Source organism: Lissotriton vulgaris, unplaced genomic scaffold, assembly GCF_964263255.1.
Source record: "Lissotriton vulgaris unplaced genomic scaffold, aLisVul1.2 SCAFFOLD_2405, whole genome shotgun sequence".
Classification (NCBI taxonomy): domain Eukaryota; kingdom Metazoa; phylum Chordata; class Amphibia; order Caudata; family Salamandridae; genus Lissotriton; species Lissotriton vulgaris.
The window spans coordinates 367,328-382,428 of NW_028250489.1; the positions used below are offsets into that span (position 1 = coordinate 367,328).

The 15,101-nt window shown below is 50.5% G+C and overlaps 1 pseudogene across 1 annotated transcript in view; it reads right to left on the bottom strand.

The window, feature by feature from the left end:
- The window catches only part of LOC147663254 (solute carrier family 22 member 7-like), a 359,210-nt pseudogene extending 345,563 nt beyond the window's left edge, over window positions 1-13,647 (bottom strand). Inside the window, exon 1 of the transcript XR_015305363.1 lies at window positions 13,222-13,647. The product of XR_015305363.1 is annotated as a solute carrier family 22 member 7-like (transcript). The remainder of the gene's footprint in view (window positions 1-13,221) is intronic.
- Between the last annotated feature and the right edge of the window lie 1,454 nt (window positions 13,648-15,101).

The window sequence follows — 15,101 nt, forward strand, 5'->3', positions numbered from 1 at the left end:
TGCAGAGTGGTAGTGCAGAGTAGTAGTGCAGAGTGGTAGTGCAGAGTGCAGATTGGTAGTGCAGAGTGCAGATTGGTAGTGCAGAGGGCAGAGTGGTAGTGCAGAGTGGTAGTGCAGAGTGGTAGTGCAGAGTGGTAGTGCAGAGTGCAGAGTTCAGAGTGCAGATTGAGAGTGCAGAGTGCAGTTTGGTAGTGCAGTTTGGTAGTGCAGTTTGGTAGTGCAGAGTGGTAGTGCAGAGTGCAGAGTGGTAGTGCAGAGTAGTAGTGCAAAGTGGTAGTGCAGAGTGCAGAGTGGTAGTGCAGAGTGCAGATTGGTAGTGCAGAGTGCAGATTGGTAGTGCAGAGGGCAGAGTGGTAGTGCAGAGTGGTAGTGCAGAGTGGTAGTGCAGAGTGCAGAGTTCAGAGTGCAGAGTTCAGAGTGCAGATTGAGAGTGCAGAGTGCAGTTTGGTAGTGCAGTTTGGTAGTGCAGAGTGGTAGTGCAGAGTGGTAGTGAAGAGTGCAGAGTGGTAGTGCAGAGTGAGAGTGCGAGTGGTAGTGCAGAGTGAGAGTGCGAGTGGTAGTGCAGAGTGAGAGTGAGAGTGGTAGTGCAGAGTGCAGAGTGGTAGTGCAGAGTGCAGAGTGGTAGTGCAGAGTGCAGAGTGGTAGTGCAGAGTGCAGAGTGGTAGTGCAGAGTAGTAGTGCAGAGTGGTAGTGCAGAGTGCAGATTGGTAGTGCAGAGTGCAGATTGGTAGTGCAGAGGGCAGAGTGGTAGTGCAGAGGGTAGAGTGGTAGTGCAGAGTGGTAGTGCAGAGTGGTAGTGCAGAGTGCAGAGTGGTAGTGCAGAGTGGTAGTGCAGAGTGGTAGTGCAGAGTGGTAGTGCAGAGTTCAGAGTGCAGATTGAGAGTGCAGAGTGCAGTTTGGTAGTGCAGTTTGGTAGTGCAGTTTGGTAGTGCAGAGTGGTAGTGCAGAGTGGTAGTGAAGAGTGCAGAGTGGTAGTGCAGAGTGCAGAGTTCAGAGTGCAGATTGAGAGTGCAGACTGAGAGTGCAGAGTGCAGTTTGGTAGTGCAGAGTGGTAGTGCAGAGTGGTAGTGAAGAGTGCAGAGTGGTAGTGCAGAGTGGTAGTGAAGAGTGCAGAGTGGTAGTGAAGAGTGCAGAGTGGTAGTGCAGAGTGGTAGTGAAGAGTGCAGAGTGGTAGTGCAGAGTGGTAGTGCAGAGTGGTAGTGCAGAGTGGTAGTGCAGAGTGGTAGTGCAGAGTTCAGAGTGCAGAGTTCAGAGTGGTAGTGCAGAGTGGTAGTGCAGAGTGGTAGTGAAGAGTGCAGAGTGGTAGTGCAGAGTGGTAGTGCAGAGTGGTAGTGCAGAGTGGTAGTGAAGAGTGCAGAGTGGTAGTGCAGAGTGGTAGTGAAGAGTGCAGAGTGGTAGTGAAGAGTGCAGAGTGGTAGTGTAAAGTGGTAGTGAAGAGTGCAGAGTGGTAGTGCAGAGTGGTAGTGAAGAGTGCAGAGTGGTAGTGCAGAGTGGTAGTGCAGAGTGGTAGTGCAGAGTGCAGAGTGGTAGTGCAAAGTGCAGAGTGGTAGTGCAAAGTGCAGAGTGGTAGTGCAAAGTGCAGAGTGGTAGTGCAAAGTGCAGAGTGGTAGTGCAAAGTGCAGAGTGGTAGTGCAGAGTGGTAGTGCAGAGTGGTAGGGCAGAGTGGTAGTGCAGAGTGGTAGTGCAGAGTGGTAGTGCAGAGTGGTAGGGCAGAGTGCAGAGTGGTAGTGCAGAGTGCAGAGAGCAGAGTGGTAGTGCAGAGTGCAGAGTGGTAGTGCAGAGTGGTAGTGCAGAGTGCAGAGTGGTAGTGCAGAGTGCAGAGTGGTAGTGCAGATTGCAGAGTGGTAGTGCAGATTGAGAGTGCAGAGTGAAGATTGAGAGTGCAGATTGGTAGTGCAGAGTGCAGATTGGTAGTGCAGAGTGGTAGTGCAGAGTGCAGATTGGTAGTGCAGAGTGGTAGTGCAGAGTGGTAGTGCAGAGTGGTAGTGCAGAGTGGTAGTGCAGAGTGCAGAGTGGTAGTGCAGAGTGCAGAGTGGTAGTGCAGAGTGCAGAGTGGTAGTGCAGATTGAGAGTGCAGAGTGAAGATTGAGAGTGCAGATTGGTAGTGCAGAGTGCAGAGTGGTAGTGCAGAGTGGTAGTGCAGAGTGGTAGTGCAGAGTGGTAGTGCAGAGTGGTAGTGCAGAGTGGTAGTGCAGAGTGCAATTTGAGAGTGCGAGTGGTAGTGCAGAGTGCAGATTGGTAGTGCAGAGTGCAGATTGGCAGTGCAGATTGGTAGTGCAGAGTGCAGATTGGTAGTGCAGATTGGTAGTGCAGAGTGCAGATTGAGAGTGCAGAGTGCAGATTGAGAGTGCAGAGTGCAGATTGGTAGTGCAGATTGGTAGTGCAGAGTGGTAGTGCAGAGTGCAGAGTGGTAGTGCAGAGTGGTAGTGCAGAGTGCAGATTGAGAGTGCAGAGTGTAGATTGGTAGTGCAGAGTGGTAGTGCAGAGTGCAGAGTGGTAGTGCAGAGTGGTAGTGCAGAGTGGTAGTGCAGAGTGCAGAGTGGTAGTGCAGAGTGGTAGTGCAGAGTGGTAGTGCAGAGTGGTAGTGCAGAGTGGTAGTGCAGAGTGGTAGTGCAGAGTGGTAGTGCAGAGTGGTAGTGCAGAGTGGTAGTGCAGAGTGGTAGTGCAGAGTGGTAGTGCAGAGTGGTAGTGCAGAGTGGTAGTGCAGAGTGCAGATGCAGAGTGCAGAGTGCATAGTGGTAGTGCAGAGTGCATAGTGGTAGTGCAGAGTGCATAGTGGTAGTGCAGAGTGCATAGTGGTAGTGCAGAGTGCATAGTGGTAGTGCAGAGTGGTAGTGCAGAGTGGTAGTGCAGAGTGGTAGTGCAGAGTGGTAGTGCAGAGTGGTAGTGCAGAGTGGTAGTGCAGAGTGCAGGGTGGTAGTGCAGAGTGGTAGTGCAGAGTGCAGGGTGGTAGTGCAGAGTGGTAGTGCAGAGTGCAGGGTGGTAGTGCAGAGTGCAGAGTGGTAGTGCAGAGTGCAGAGTGCAGAGTGGTAGTGCAGAGTGGTAGCGCAGAGTGCAGAGTGGTAGTGCAGATTGGTAGTGCAGAGTGCAGATTGAGAGTGCAGAGTGCAGAGTGGTAGTGCAGAGTGCAGAGTGGTAGTGCAGAGTGCAGAGTGGTAGTGCAGAGTGCAGAGTGGTAGTGCAGAGTGCAGAGTGGTAGTGCAGAGTGGTAGTGCAGAGTGGTAGTGCAGAGTGGTAGTGCAGAGTGGTAGTGCAGAGTGGTAGTGCAGAGTGCAGAGTGGTAGTGCAGACTGGTAGTGCAGAGTGGTAGTGAAGAGTGGTAGTGTAGAGTGCAGAGTGGTAGTGCAGAGTGGTAGTGAAGAGTGGTAGTGTAGAGTGCAGAGTGGTAGTGCAGAGTGCAGAGTGGTAGTGCAGAGTGGTAGTGCAGAGTGCAGAGTGGTAGTGCAGAGTGCAGAGTGGTAGTGCAGAGTTGTAGCGCAGAGTGCAGAGTGGTAGTGCAGAGTGGTAGCGCAGAGTGCAGAGTGGTAGTGCAGATTGGTAGTGCAGATTGGTAGTGCAGAGTGGTAGTGAAGAGTGGTAGTGCAGAGTGCAGAGTGGTAGTGCAGAGTGCAGAGTGGTAGTGCAGAGTTGTAGCGCAGAGTGCAGAGTGGTAGTGCAGAGTGGTAGCGCAGAGTGCAGAGTGGTAGTGCAGACTGGTAGTGCAGAGTGGTAGTGAAGAGTGGTAGTGCAGAGTGCAGAGTGGTAGTGCAGAGTGCAGAGTGGTAGTGCAGAGTGGTAGTGCAGAGTGCAGAGTGGTAGTGCAGAGTGGTAGTGCAGAGTTGTAGCGCAGAGTGCAGAGTGGTAGTGCAGAGTGGTAGCGCAGAGTGCAGAGTGGTAGTGCAGATTGGTAGCGCAGAGTGCAGAGTGGGAGTGCAGAGTGGGAGTGCAGAGTGGGAGTGCAGAGTGGGAGTGCAGAGTGGGAGTGCAGAGTGGGAGTGCAGAGTGGGAGTGCAGAGTGGGAGTGCAGAGTGGGAGTGCAGAGTGGGAGTGCAGAGTGGGAGTGCAGAGTGCAGAGTGGTAGTGCAGAGTGCAGAGTGGTAGTGCAGAGTGGTAGTGCAGAGTGGTAGTGCAGAGTGCAGAGTGGTAGTGCAGAGTGGTAGTGCAGAGTGCAGATTGAGAGTGCAGAGTGCAGAGGGGTAGTGCAGAGTGGTAGTGCAGAGTGCAGGGTGGTAGTGCAGAGTGCAGAGTGGTAGTGCAGAGTGGTAGTGCAGAGTGGTAGTGCAGAGTGGTAGTGCAGAGTGGTAGTGCAGAGTGGTAGTGCAGAGTGGTAGTGCAGAGTGGTAGTGCAGAGTAGTAGTGGTAGTGCGGAGTGGTAGTGCAGAGTGGTAGTGCAGAGTGGTAGTGCAGAGTGCAGAGTGGTAGTGCAGAGTGCAGAGTGGTAGTGCAGAGTGGTAGTGCAGAGTGCAGATTGAGAGTGGTAGTGCAGAGTGCAGATTGAGAGTGGTAGTGCAGAGTGCAGATTGAGAGTGCAGAGTGCAGTTTGGTAGTGCAGAGTGCAGATTGAGAGTGCAGAGTGCAGTTTGGTAGTGCAGAGTGGTAGTGCAGAGTGCAGAGTGGTAGTGCAGAGTGCAGAGTGGTAGTGCAGAGTGCAGAGTGGTAGTGCAGAGTGGTAGTGCAGAGTGCAGAGTGGTAGTGCAGAGTGCAGAGTGGTAGTGCAGAGTGCAGAGTGGTAGTGCAGAGTGGTAGTGCAGAGTGCAGATTGAGAGTGCAGAGTGGTAGTGCAGAGTGCAGATTGAGAGTGCAGAGTGGTAGTGCAGAGTGCAGAGTGGTAGTGCAGAGTGCAGAGTGGTAGTGCAGAGTGCAGAGTGGTAGTGCAGAGTGAGAGTGCGAGTGGTAGTGCAGAGTGAGAGTGCGAGTGGTAGTGCAGAGTGGTAGTGCAGAGTGGTAGTGCAGAGTGGTAGTGCAGAGTGCAGATTGAGAGTGCAGAGGGGTAGTGCAGAGGGGTAGTGCAGAGGGGTAGTGCAGAGGGGTAGTGCAGAGGGGTAGTGCAGAGGGGTAGTGCAGAGTGGTAGTGCAGAGTGGTAGTGCAGAGTGCAGATTGAGAGTGCAGAGTGGTAGTGCAGAGTGCAGATTGAGAGTGCAGAGTGGTAGTGCAGAGTGCAGAGTGGTAGTGCAGAGTGCAGAGTGGTAGTGCAGAGTGCAGAGTGGTAGTGCAGAGTGAGAGTGCGAGTGGTAGTGCAGAGTGAGAGTGCGAGTGGTAGTGCAGAGTGGTAGTGCAGAGTGGTAGTGCAGAGTGCAGATTGAGAGTGCAGAGTGCAGAGGGGTAGTGCAGAGTGGTAGTGCAGAGTGCAGAGTGGTAGTGCAGAGTGAGAGTGCGAGTGGTAGTGCAGAGTGAGAGTGCGAGTGGTAGTGCAGAGTGAGAGTGCGGGTGGTAGTGCAGAGTGAGAGTGCGAGTGGTAGTGCAGAGTGAGAGTGCAGAGTGGTAGTGCAGAGTGGTAGTGCAGAGTGAGAGTGCGAGTGGTAGTGCAGAGTGAGAGTGCGAGTGGTAGTGCAGAGTGGTAGTGCAGAGTGCAGAGTGGTAGTGCAGAGTGCAGAGTGGTAGTGCAGAGTGGTAGTGCAGAGGGCAGATTGGTAGTGCAGAGGGCAGATTGGTAGTGCAGAGTGCAGATTGGTACTGCAGAGTGCAGAGTGGTAGTGCAGAGTGGTAGTGCAGAGTGGTAGTGCAGAGTGGGAGTGCAGAGTGGGAGTGCAGAGTGGGAGTGCAGAGTGGGAGTGCAGAGTGCAGAGTGCAGAGTGGTAGTGCAGAGTGGTAGTGCAGAGTGGTAGTGCAGAGTGCAGAGTGGTAGTGCAGAGTGGTAGGGCAGAGTGCAGAGTGGTAGTGCAGAGTGCAGAGTGGTAGTGCAGAGTGCAGAGTGGTAGTGCAGAGTGCAGAGTGGTAGTGCAGAGTGCAGAGTGGTAGTGCAGAGTGCAGAGTGGTAGTGCAGATTGAGAGTGCAGAGTGCAGATTGAGAGTGCAGATTGAGAGTGCAGATTGAGAGTGCAGAGTGAGAGTGCAGAGTGATAGTGCAGAGTGGTAGTGCAGAGTGGTAGTGCAGAGTGGTAGTGCAGAGTGCAGGGTGGTAGTGCAGAGTGCAGGGTGGTAGTGCAGAGTGCAGGGTGGTAGTGCAGAGTGCAGAGTGGTAGCGCAGAGTGCAGAGTGGTAGCGCAGAGTGCAGAGTGGTAGCGCAGAGTGCAGAGTGGTAGTGCAGTGGTAGCGCAGAGTGCAGAGTGGTAGTGCAGATTGGTAGTGCAGAGTGCAGAGTGGTAGTGCAGAGTGCAGAGTGGTAGTGCAGAGTGGTAGTGCAGAGTGGTAGTGCAGAGTGGTAGTGCAGAGTGGTAGTGCAGAGTGGTAGTGCAGAGTGGTAGTGCAGAGTGGTAGTGCAGAGTGCAGAGTGGTAGTGCAGAGTGGTAGTGCAGAGTGCAGAGTGGTAGTGCAGAGTGGTAGTGCAGAGTGCAGAGTGGTAGTGCAGAGTGGTAGTGCAGAGTGGTAGTGCAGAGTGGTAGTGCAGAGTGGTAGTGCAGAGTGGTAGTGCAGAGTGGTAGTGCAGAGTGGTAGTGCAGAGTGGTAGTGCAGAGTGGTAGTGCAGAGTGCAGATTGAGAGTGCAGAGTGGTAGTGCAGAGTGCAGAGTGCAGATTGAGAGTGCAGAGTGCAGATTGAGAGTGCAGAGTGCAGATTGAGAGTGCAGAGTGCAGATTGAGAGTGCAGAGTGCAGCTAGAGTGGTAGTGCAGAGTGGTAGTGCAGAGTGGTAGTGCAGAGTGGTAGTGCAGAGTGGTAGTGCAGAGTGGTAGTGCAGAGTGCAGATTGAGAGTGGTAGTGCAGAGTGCAGATTGAGAGTGGTAGTGCAGAGTGCAGATTGAGAGTGGTAGTGCAGAGTGCAGATTGAGAGTGCAGAGTGCAGATTGAGAGTGCAGAGTGCAGTTTGGTAGTGCAGAGTGCAGTTTGGTAGTGCAGAGTGGTAGTGCAGAGTGGTAGTGCAGAGTGGTAGTGCAGAGTGGTAGTGCAGAGTGGTAGTGCAGAGTGGTAGTGCAGAGTGGTAGTGCAGAGTGGTAGTGCAGAGTGGTAGTGCAGAGTGGTAGTGCAGAGTGGTAGTGCAGAGTGGTAGTGCAGAGTGGTAGTGCAGAGTGGTAGTGCAGAGTGGTAGTGCAGAGTGGTAGTGCAGAGTGGTAGTGCAGAGTGCGAGTGCAGAGTGGTAGTGCAGAGTGCAGAGTGGTAGTGCAGAGTGCAGAGTGGTAGTGCAGAGTGCAGAGTGGTAGTGCAGAGTGGTAGTGCAGAGTGGTAGTGCAGAGTGGTAGTGCAGAGTGGTAGTGCAGAGTGCAGATTGAGAGTGCAGAGTGCAGAGTGGTAGTGCAGAGTGGTAGTGCAGAGTGCAGATTGAGAGTGCGAGTGCAGAGTGAGAGTGCGAGTGGTAGTGCAGAGTGGTAGTGCAGAGTGGTAGTGCAGAGTGCAGATTGGTAGTGCAGAGTGCAGATTGGTAGTGCAGAGTGCAGATTGGTAGTGCAGAGTGGTAGTGCAGAGTGCAGATTGAGAGTGCAGAGTGCAGATTGAGAGTGCAGAGTGCAGATTGAGAGTGCAGAGTGCAGATTGAGAGTGCAGAGTGCAGATTGAGAGTGCAGAGTGCAGATTGAGAGTGCAGAGTGAGAGTGCAGAGTGCAGAGTGAGAGTGGTAGTGCAGAGTGAGAGTGGTAGTGCAGAGTGAGAGTGGTAGTGCAGAGTGGTAGTGCAGAGTGGTAGTGCAGAGTGGTAGTGCAGAGTGGTAGTGCAGAGTGCAGATTGAGAGTGGTAGTGCAGAGTGCAGATTGAGAGTGGTAGTGCAGAGTGCAGATTGAGAGTGCAGAGTGCAGATTGAGAGTGCAGAGTGCAGATTGAGAGTGCAGAGTGCAGTTTGGTAGTGCAGAGTGGTAGTGCAGAGTGGTAGTGCAGAGTGGTAGTGCAGAGTGGTAGTGCAGAGTGCAATTTGAGAGTGCGAGTGGTAGTGCAGAGTGCAGATTGGTAGTGTAGAGTGCAGATTGGCAGTGCAGATTGGTAGTGCAGAGTGCAGATTGGTAGTGCAGATTGGTAGTGCAGAGTGCAGATTGAGAGTGCAGAGTGCAGATTGAGAGTGCAGATTGGTAGTGCAGATTGGTAGTGCAGATTGAGAGTGCAGATTGGTAGTGCAGAGTGGTAGTGCAGAGTGGTAGTGCAGAGTGGTAGTGCAGAGTGCAGAGTGGTAGTGCAGAGTGCAGAGTGGTAGTGCAGAGTGCAGATTGAGAGTGCAGAGTGCAGATTGAGAGTGCAGAGTGCAGATTGGTAGTGCAGAGTGGTAGTGCAGAGTGCAGATTGAGAGTGCAGAGTGGTAGTGCAGAGTGCAGATTGAGAGTGCAGAGTGCAGATTGGTAGTGCAGAGTGGTAGTGCAGAGTGGTAGTGCAGAGTGCAGAGTGGTAGTGCAGAGTGCAGATTGAGAGTGCAGAGTGCAGATTGGTAGTGCAGAGTGGTAGTGCAGAGTGCAGATTGAGAGTGCAGAGTGGTAGTGCAGAGTGCAGATTGAGAGTGCAGAGTGCAGATTGGTAGTGCAGAGTGGTAGTGCAGAGTGCAGATTGAGAGTGCAGAGTGCAGCTTGGTAGTGCAGAGTGGTAGTGCAGAGTGCAGATTGAGAGTGCAGAGTGCAGATTGGTAGTGCAGATTGGTAGTGCAGAGTTGTAGTGCAGAGTGCAGAGTTGTAGTGCAGAGTTGTAGTGCAGAGTGGTAGTGCAGAGTGGTAGTGCAGAGTGGTAGTGCAGAGTGGTAGTGCAGAGTGGTAGTGCAGAGTGGTAGTGCAGAGTGCATAGTGTTAGTGCAGAGTGCATAGAGGTAGTGCAGAGTGCAGATGCAGAGTGCAGAGTGCATAGAGGTAGTGCAGAGTGCATAGAGGTAGTGCAGAGTGCAGAGTGGTAGTGCAGAGTGGTAGTGCAGAGTGGTAGTGCAGAGTGGTAGTGCAGAGTGGTAGTGCAGAGTGGTAGTGCAGAGTGGTAGTGCAGAGTGCAGAGTGGTAGTGCAGAGTGCAGAGTGCAGAGTGGTAGTGCAGAGTGGTAGTGCAGAGTGCAGAGTGGTAGTGCAGAGTGCAGAGTGCAGAGTGGTAGTGCAGAGTGGTAGTGCAGAGTGCAAAGTGGTAGTGCAGAGTGGTAGTGCAGAGTGCAGATTGGTAGTGCAGAGTGCAGCTTGGTAGTGCAGAGTGCAGATTGGTAGTGCAGAGTGCAGATTGGTAGTGCAGAGTGGTAGTGCAGAGTGGTAGTGCAGAGTGGTAGTGCAGAGTACAGAGTGGTAGTGCAGAGTGCAGAGTAGTAGTGCAGAGTAGTAGTGCAGAGTGGTAGTGCAGAGTGGTAGTGCAGAGTGGTAGTGCAGAGTGGTAGTGCAGAGTGGTAGTGCAGAGTACAGAGTGGTAGTGCAGAGTGCAGAGTAGTAGTGCAGAGTGGTAGTGCAGAGTGGTAGTGCAGAGTGGTAGTGCAGATTGGTAGTGCAGAGTGGTAGTGCAGAGAGTGCAGATTGAGAGTGCAGAGTGCAGATTGAGAGTGCAGAGTGCAGATTGAGAGTGCAGAGTGCAGAGTGGTAGTGCAGAGTGCAGAGTGGTAGTGCAGAGTGGTAGTGCAGAGTGGTAGTGCAGAGTGGTAGTGCAGAGTGGTAGTGCAGAGTGGTAGTGCAGAGTGGTAGTGCAGAGTGGTAGTGCAGAGTGGTAGTGCAGAGTGGTAGTGCAGAGTGGTAGTGCAGAGTGCAGAGTGCAGAGTGGTAGTGCAGAGTGGTAGTGCAGAGTGCAGAGTGGTAGTGCAGAGTGGTAGTGCAGAGTGGTAGTGCAGAGTGGTAGTGCAGAGTGCAGGGTGGTAGTGCAGAGTGGTAGCGCAGAGTGCAGAGTGGTAGTGCAGATTGGTAGTGCAGAGTGCAGATTGGTAGTGCAGAGTGCAGATTGGTAGTGCAGAGTACAGAGTGGTAGTGCAGAGTGCAGAGTACAGAGTGGTAGTGCAGAGTGCAGAGTGGTAGTGCAGAGTGCAGAGTGGTAGTGCAGAGTGGTAGTGCAGAGTGGTAGTGCAGAGTGGTAGTGCAGAGTGCAGAGTGGTAGTGCAGAGTGCAGAGTGGTAGTGCAGATTGAGAGTGCAGAGTGCAGATTGAGAGTGCAGATTGGTAGTGCAGAGTGCAGATTGGTAGTGCAGAGTGCAGATTGGTAGTGCAGAGTGCAGATTGGTAGTGCAGAGTGCAGATTGGTAGTGCAGAGTGCAGATTGGTAGTGCAGAGTGAAGATTGGTAGTGCAGAGTGGTAGTGCAGAGTGGTAGTGCAGAGTGCAATTTGAGAGTGCGAGTGGTAGTGCAGAGTGCAGATTGGTAGTGCAGAGTGCAGATTGGCAGTGCAGATTGGTAGTGCAGAGTGCAGATTGGTAGTGCAGATTGGTAGTGCAGAGTGCAGAGTGGTAGCGCAGAGTGCAGATTGGTAGTGCAGAGTGCAGATTGGCAGTGCAGATTGGTAGTGCAGAGTGCAGATTGGCAGTGCAGATTGGTAGTGCAGAGTGCAGATTGGCAGTGCAGATTGGTAGTGCAGAGTGCAGAGTGGTAGCGCAGAGTGCAGAGTGGTAGCGCAGAGTGCAGAGTGGTAGCGCAGAGTGGTAGCGCAGAGTGCAGAGTGGTAGTGCAGATTGGTAGCGCAGAGTGCAGATTGGTAGCGCAGAGTGCAGATTGGTAGTGCAGAGTGCAGTGTGGTAGTGCAGAGTGCAGACTGGTAGTGCAGAGTGGTAGTGCAGAGTACAGAGTGGTAGTGCAGAGTGGTAGTGCAGAGTGCAGAGTGGTAGTGCAGAGTGGTAGTGCAGAGTGCAGATTGAGAGTGCAGAGTGCAGATTGAGAGTGCAGAGTGCAGAGTGGTAGTGCAGAGTGCCTAAAACACATTGCTATTTACAATGCCATTATCTCTAACTTAAAACAAACCCGAGCCCTAATGCATTCCTAATGCTTGTTCCCTTAGTACCCTCTCATTTCAGGGCTAATATAGTGGCCAGCTAACAGTTATTATGCAATTGAGTGCTTTTGCGTCACAACTAGAAGAATAAAAGTTTTCATAGGGAAAAATGCTTAATACCCTGGGCCAACTACATCTTTGGGGTCGGCATGTAATTTACTGCAATCCTCCGTCTTGGGCCTTTCTCCTAATTACCCACATTTAGCCAAGAAATTTAGCAACTGCACAGGCTACCAGGGGTCCAGTGTCCGATTTAAGGATACACAGGGCATCCCGGTGGTTATGTGAGCCTATTTGCTGGCAGATCGGTTTTAGTAGTTTCAAACTTGGATGGGCATAAGCTGGGCATGCGAACAGCACGTGGGCAACTGACTCCGCTGGTGCCCTGCATCCTGGGCAGTTGCTTAAGCTCGGGTCAATATTGTGCCATTTTGCTGTTACCTCACCAATGGGAAGGGTGCCAAACCTGAATTGAATGTAAAGTGTCCTATACTGGGGTACCTGAATTAAATCAAGGTAGGATTCCAGGGATCTGACCTGTTGAGGCAGATGAAACTCTGTAGTGCGTTTCCCCTGGTCGGGCATAATAGACTCTTGTTGAGAAACCTATTCCCAGTGATGTTGCTTTACTACGTCTGTTTGAAGCAGGAGTGAATCTGTTTTTTTCCCATGCTTTCCGAATCCCATTATTGAAAACTAGCTTTTTTATACTTCTGATCCACCCCACCTTATTGCACATGTCTAGACGGATGACCTCTGACAGGGCTTCCGCATAAGGCAGTATCTCCGGGGTCCTCCGAATGAGTGCCCAAAACAAGAATGGGTGGGGCTGAGCCATGTCGCCTATGGAGCGTCGGCCCATGTTTAACCTTAGGGGAGTAAGCGGGGTGGTTTGTGGCAGCATCACGAGGTTTCTGAGGAATTTATTCTCTGATCTTCTGAGCTCGGTTAGCTTGTCAAATCCCCATAGCTCTGGCCCGTATAGGGCACAGCTAACTGCTTTTGAGTCACAGACCTGTAAGGGCATACCTCTCAAAGTATTAACCTATAGGAATCTTCCAATATAGTGACTATTAGTGCACAATTGCAGGATATTAAGTGTCTGCACCCTTTATCAGTGCAGTCTATCCAGGCACCAACTGCTCATGCATGCATGCAGAGGACTTCTGCTAGCATAGTCCAACTAGTCATATACACTGCTTCACTAGCACATGTTAATGCACACCTCTGGAGTTTTTCTGTACCTCCTACTTGCATACTTTTTGTGACAAACCTGCATAATTCCAAATGTCTGGCACTCCACTAATCCTAATAATAACCTCCACTGGCAGTATAATCTGAGACACCTCTCTCTTCTGGAGTGCCTGTCTCCCATTTTACAACAGTGTCACTCTATTGGCTTGAGCTCATAGGTTGGTTGTGGGCCCCAGTCCTAGGGCTGCTGTCTCTTATTGGATGACACATTAACATTATTCCTTACTGGGCGTGAGGCTCACTCAATGCAGCACAGACTTACTCATGGAGTGAAACTCTTAAACATGCCCCCCAATTTCACTGGCTAGAGCCTCACACTGTGGATCAGTCTCACTCATCACGTGTGAGTTTCACTCCTAGCTGCATAGTCTCAATCTTAGATTGTGAATCCCAGTCATAGGTCCACCATCTAACTCATTTGGTGTTACTGACCCTCCTCAAAGCCTACTGTTACTGAGTGTGTGACTCACAACTTGGACCACTGTCTCACTCATTGGGAGTGACTCTCACTCCTTTGAACACAATGTCATTCTCGTTCTCTTTCAAATCTTATTGCCTTTTTTGTAGTTCATAATTGCTCTGATAAAACATTACATCTTTTGCCCAAACTGTCCCATCTCAAGGTGGATTATTTGGCCCCGATGCCTTTGCATTTGTCTTTCAGTTGTTATTGCAGTGCTTTTGTTTGTATATAATCATCAATAAAAATGTTTCTTGTTTTTATCTTGGTGTCTTTTTCCACCTGCTAACCCTCAGTCTGGTTATGTTATGTTGATTTGTATAGCACACTATTACCTGAGAGAGTATCCAGGTGCTTGGGGTAGGTGGGTGGTCCCAAGAGTCTTATATGAAGAGCCAGGTCTTCAGCTTCTTGTGGTATTTGAGCCGTGAGGAGGAGGCTCGGATGTATTGAGGGGGGTCGTTTCATGTCGTGGGTGTGATGTAGGAGAATGAGTGGTTGTGTGACAGTAGTTGGCATCTAATTAGCTCTTACCTGAGTGGCTATTGTGGAGGTGAACTGGGAGTGGTCATAGGTCCAGCCATGCTGACAGCTCTGCAGGGTGGATGCATTGGGTGGTCCACAGGTGGAGGCACTGGGTGTCCCCCAGGTGGAGTTGGTGGATGGACCCCAAGTGTAGTTGGCCAGCAGGTACCACTGGGGCTCTCCGTACATCTTGCAGGAACTGAAGGTCCCATCAGGCCCCCTGGGGATGCTGATGAGGAGCAGCTCCTCCTCTGTGAGGTTTCCAAAGCCTTCCAAGTTAGAGAGGGCACACCGATGGGGAGGCACAACCGCCAGGAAGTTGTTCAGCAGGTAGTGGAGAGGGATTCCAGTCCGCGGAATGGCCAAGAGAAGTATAGTGAAGACTTGGAACTTTCCAAACCCCCCAGCATCTTGTAGAAGTTCTTCAAATTTCATTCCGATCAGGACTGCAACTGTAGGGTTGAGGAAGAGAAAGGTTAAATAAAGGAATGAATGTTTATTTCTATAAGCACCCCACTATGTGAGAGAGGTGAACGCTAAGAACTTCATCTGAGCGGTATCCTACTGAGAAGCAGAGGGGAGAACTGTGAGTGTTGGGGGAGAATCGAGAGGTCACCCAGAAAAGATTCAAGATACATTTTTATTAGCGGTGTGGAATTCAATAAAATATCTACTTGTCCATGGGGCAGGTTGCTTCATAAATCTATTTGTCCTGTAACAAAATACACTTGCCCCTTTGGTTCAATGTGGTGCAGCAACAAATTATGGCTGCAATCTCATTATATAAGAGCTCTTATATAGCCTCTGATTATGCCAGGGCTCATACCATAGTAGTGTTTGAATATTTGCAATCTCCTTATATTGCCATGTTTCTGCAGATCTACATACTGGGGATGAAGGTAGTGGTAGGCGATAGTTCCAGAGTTAGAATGCCCTTTTGAGTCACTGCAAACCTACCAACTTGCATGTTTTAAGGGTGTTCAACAACTCTTCTCTAATCTTTTACCATACTGACAAAGGTTGGAAATTTACTCCTGACCATGGCAGACATAAACCTTCTTCCAGAGTTGGGGGAAATAAGTGGTTGGAGGAGAAAGTGAACTTGAAAACGTTCAGATTTTTGCATGAGCAAATCTACACATGCAGAATTACTAATGCTAAAATGCTGATCACAAATATTTTCTAGGAGTACTATTTAATGTCCTACTTTTGTGAATTCGTGGGACTTCATAAAAGCCGTATAGCTGCCCTTAATGCAAGGACATACCATGGGTAGACTTTTGAGACTTTCTTTAATAATTATTCCCCTGATTTAGTCTGGCGTTGACCGTGACCTTTTGTGTTTATGAAAATTCTGTGTCTTTCTCTGTATCACCCGGCTTCACTGTGAGTGACCGCATTCTGCTCTTTCACAAAGAGCATATCGGCACACAAAGTAGTTTTGTTCAGTGCCAGTAACTACTGTGGCAGTGTGTGCTTTTTGAGACCAAAAATCTATTTTTGCTGTTGCCAATGTTTGTTATAATAGTGAGGGCTCAGCAGCTCCCGCACCAACAAGGTTTTACAAAAACCATGCCAAAATAAGTCACACATTCACAAAACTAAAAAGCTGACCACCAATTGCAGACCTATTGGCTTTGCCAATACTTGTTTATTTGTGTTGCCCATAATCTTATTGAAACTGGTTACACTGATTTTCCATTATAAATATTTTTGGGAAATACTAGCATGGAATATTTTGTTTTGAAAGCAAAGAATCACCAATCTTGCTGTCAAACTTCTGCAAATATTTTCATCAAATCAGAGAGCATTCTGGGAACGGTATACATAGCCCCATATTGCTAAACTTTAAAAATGTGTGTACACATTTTTATACTGGAACTACTGTC